The 4,517-nt window shown below is 39.8% G+C and overlaps 1 non-coding gene across 1 annotated transcript; it reads left to right on the top strand.

The window, feature by feature from the left end:
* Nucleotides 1-4,100: 4,100 nt before the first annotated feature.
* LOC129403879 (U6 spliceosomal RNA) lies at nt 4,101-4,207 on the top strand. The gene has a single exon (XR_008629534.1). It is a non-coding gene; the product is annotated as a U6 spliceosomal RNA (small nuclear RNA).
* Nucleotides 4,208-4,517: the final 310 nt, after the last annotated feature.

The following is a 4,517-nucleotide window of genomic DNA, read 5'->3' as shown; positions in this document are numbered from 1 at the left end:
GGAATAAGGTATGGGGCACATTAAATAGAATGGTTAGGGCTAGCTCATGGGGCCTGAACCAAAGTGAGATATTTGGGGTGAGCGGGAAGTAAATAAGAAATCTTGATAGAGATGTTACTGGTGCCCGCTCAAGCAAATCGATGAGCAACGGGATGACAGTGATACAGTGATACAGGTATGATCAAGGAACACAACGAAAAAGTGGGATGAATGGAGCAGAGAGGGTAGCAGGCAGAGTAGGAAATGAGATCAGGGAAATAACATGGATCTTAAAGCTGTAAGATTACCTAGGGGGTGGGAGAACTTTGCTCTTTATCTCTGTGTGGTGCTGGGTGTTACCTATTGAGGAGAGTGACCATACGTGACCCGAGGCTCTACTCCTGCTAAAACCTAAAGCCTTCAGTCCGGGTACCTTCAGCAAACACTGAGCACTCACTGAAAAAGACCATTGCAGACTGTAAATTTATCTCTGTTGTTGTGCCGCTAGGGTTTTTGGTAGTCAATTTATTGCAGGGAGACCTTTCCCCAGCATTCAAAGGTGGGCTCTTGTCTAACACACAGATTTCTCAGAAGGCCCTGAGAGATAGCTTCAAGGGGCAGTGCATGCTTTGTGTGGAGGAGGCCTGGTTTCAACCCCAGGCAGCACCATCCCCCCAAGAATCTCCAGAGTGACCCCAGCAACACATAGGGAGAACTGCAGGAGATGGTGCAAAAAACAAAAATGGTAGATTTATCCGAGGAGACTCATGTACTTACTAACATAGCAAGAGATTGTGGACAGGAAGGGTATGTTCAAGTGATGCAAGACAAGTGCCCACACTCAGCCTCATGAGGACTCTTTCTCTGAGACATCACAAACCCACTGTGTTCCTTAGCCTAGAGGCCCTCCTGGTGGCAGCATCCTCTGGAACTGGGGTTTCTGGAGGAGATTTATTAGGACCTATAATAGGATGCCGCTCTCCCTAACCGGGTTCTTCTTGGCAGTTTTTGGAGGCAGTTCCATTGGCTGTTGCTTATCCTAAGAAAACTAATGGTAGGGCTTTATTTCTACTAGCAGTCACCTAATAATTGGAGCAAGATGCCCAAACTGGAGGTTAAGGCAATGTCCATGCATATATGAAGAACCACTTTCTTCTTCAAATTGTTTCCATCTCCTAGTTTCAATAAGCTGCTCCTTAAATACATTTCTTATTCTCTGCATGTTGCATGTGTATTTATTTTGGTGGTAATTTTTTTTGTTGTTGTTAAATTGTTATACAATTGTTATACAATTATGTGGTTTTTTTTTGTACATACAAAATAATCTTATATGACAAGTTCAAGGGACATTTCTTTCCTTAGTAAATCAAAGCATTTATTGCTGTTTCTGGGTGTTATCAGCCCATCACGGTCACCCAAGGGTCCTTTAGGTGCACTCGGGGCCAACTCATTAGCCCGCAGTTGGTCAATGGCAACTGACAAAGGACTGGGGACCACAGACTGGTTGGTAACTAGTGACCATTTAATTCCAGACTCACAGCATTAGTTATAGAGAAATCATGAAGGATTGGGGGTAGCAATTACTCATAGGTATTGTTGAGCATTATCATAAGGAATGGAAAGATATAAAGCCCTTCCTTCAGGGGCTCAGCACTCTAGATCCCTATTAGGAGATCCACCCAAGTCAGAATCCCATCTAAGGAAGTATTGCTTTCTCATTTCCTTAGCTAGTGATCCGTTTAAACAGTCATCTTAAATTTACTTCTTAATGATATTTCTAGTCATTTTAAATGGACACAGTAAGAGATATATTAAGCTTAAAGGTTGGCTCTTCCTGGGGACATCTCACTGTATCTCCCAGACTACAGTCCCCAAGCCAGCTTAGTCTTTCTCAACCCTAGCAGCGTCCTTATTCAGTCACTTCTTTTGGGAATCATGTCAGAGTTTGCTCCTAATTTATTATACTTCTTATGGTGCTTAGACTGTTTCTTTTCGATGCCAGGGTAGCTTACAGCTTGCCCTTTGCCTTGCCAGGACACCCCCTTTTGGAGTGTTAAGAACTAAGGGCAACTGAAGCTTAAGTCCAGTAAATTTGATGGATGCCCAGGAGTCAATGTTATTTGGAGTCAATTAACTCCCATGTTACAAAAGCATAGCATTAACTATCTTTATGTATCTCTACAAAAAAGACATTGTTTTAAAATAAACTATGCAAAGAACACAAAGGAAAGAAGACAGCAATACTTCACTTTCATACACAAAAGCCAGAGCCCTCAGAAGAATTTCATTTTACAAGTCACAGGGTCTGATTTGGGGATATAAGTGATTAACATAGAGGGGAAGAAGAGCACAAAGGAGAAGTTAAAGATAAACACAGAAGATTGGGAGTGCCCTGATAGAATTGGGGTGCCTTGGGAGCACTGTGGTAGGAGTAACTCAGTAAACCTAAGCTCCTTGCTAGAGGAGCAAGGACAATCTAAAGTTAAACCTAAAATGCTTAAAACTGTAACCCAACAAGCATTTCCCTTTTAAATTTATTATTATTATTATTATTATTATTATTATTGTTATTATTATTATTATTATTAATGTAAAACCCTGAACAGACAGTTTGATGCTCTTCATGTTCCTGGAGGGAGAAGATGCCATTGGGCTACACTAGCATGAAACAGGGACAGATGAAGATGTTACTGGTGCCCACTCGAGCAAATCAATGAGCAACGGCATGACAAGTGATACAAGTGAAGTGATTTTAATTTAGGAGTACTGCTATTTATTCTGCCACTGTCCAACAAGCATTTTATTTTATTTTTTTCTGAAAAAGTAATACTATATAGAATCTCAGAAAAGAGACATAAAGGAAACTGATGCTATGATATTTTCCTAATGAAACATACAGAATATTTTAAAATACACAGAGCAATCAGCTAAATAATACTTTTCAAAGCAATGCACCAAGAATTCACACAGCTAACTTCCCAGTAGAGTTGTGAACAGAAATACCCAGACTTACTTACTTTAAAAAAATGGCCATGAATTGATTCAATTTTTTTTTCTTTTTGGGTCACACCCAGCAATGCACAGGGGTTACTCCTGGCTCATGCACTCAGTAATTACTCCTGGCGGTGCTCAGGGGACCATATGGGATGCTGGGATTTGAACCCTGGTTGGCCCCATGCAAGGCAAACAAACGCCCTACCCGCTGTGCTATCACTCCAGCCCCAAAATTGATTCAAATTTAAAATAGGTGAAATTCCTATAGCACCTTAAAGGCAAGAGAAAAAAAAGGAAATTCCAGAGCGAAGAAATGAAATGAGATCCATGCAGGAAATTGTAAGCCAGGATATGTGGAATGGTAGGTGAATGAAAGAGATAATTTAGTCATTTAACTGTCTTCACCACAGAGCTGTTTGGGGATTTGATGTGGGGAGCCAAGGACTAGGAATCAATGGTGTGATATAATAAAAAGTGATATTGTAACAGTCTGGCTGCAGACTCAGCAGGTATGTCTAGCATAGTATTTGAGGAAAAGTAAGGTGTGAAATGCAGTGTGACATTGTTAAAAGTAAGGAGACAGTGTGGAACTAGAAGTGGTAGTGCGGAGAGGTTGCATTAATGGAGAAGTTGGGAGTGAAGAAAACTGGAATCAGAAGACAAAGTTCAAAAGGCAGAGAAATACTAAAATCTGCATTTACCATTGGTTTTCCTCTAGTATATTTTACAGCCAATCATGTATAGACCACATGTAATCCACACTAAAAATTCAACTAGCCACTTATCACCTCTACCAAACGGTCTATACTCTTTCTTCTACTTTATGTCAGTGATGACCTTTTGAATTTCTCTTTTCTCCCCCGCCTCGCCAAAGTTCAGATCACTTCCCAGGGTAGAGTTTTCCAAACCTGAACAGTAGAAGCATTTGGGGGTCAGAGAATTCTTTGTTGTGGGAATTGGAGCTTGCTTAACTGCATTCCTGGTTCTTACTCACTAGATGGCAGTAGCACACCTTCCTGTTCCAAGTCTTGCAATCAAAAATGTCTCCTGATTGGTGGTGGTGGAGAGAATAACCCAGGGTTTAGAATCACTAGGGTAGAATAATTTTTTTATGAAAATGCAAGTCAGTACTCACTCTGACAACATATGTATGAAAACTAATATGACACGGAGAAAATTAGCATAGCTCCTGCACAAAGATGACATGCAAATTTGTGAAGCATTTCTCAATTTTTAAAATTACTAGAGTCTTGTATGAAAGAAAAATAAACCTCCTTTGGAAGTAGTAAGATATTTAAAAAAGTGTAGTAGGAGGGAGAGAAAAATGGATTTGTAAGAATAAATTTGAAATTTGCTTACTTTAGGTTTAAATGGGATACAAAGTTAGAATTCTAGATGCAAAATTCATGGTGACTTCCAAACAAAATTACTTGGAAGAAACAAATAATAAGAAGAAAATAGAGCCTGAGCACTAAATAAAGAGCAAATACCAAAGTACAAGGGAAGGAAATTCTAGAGAATTAAAATAATAAAGATACATTGCA

The sequence above is a fragment of the Sorex araneus genome, chromosome 3 (assembly GCF_027595985.1).
Source record: "Sorex araneus isolate mSorAra2 chromosome 3, mSorAra2.pri, whole genome shotgun sequence".
NCBI lineage: Eukaryota > Metazoa > Chordata > Mammalia > Eulipotyphla > Soricidae > Sorex > Sorex araneus.
The sequence above is the reverse complement of the archived record's forward strand: the minus strand, read 5'-3'. Positions and strand labels throughout refer to the sequence as shown.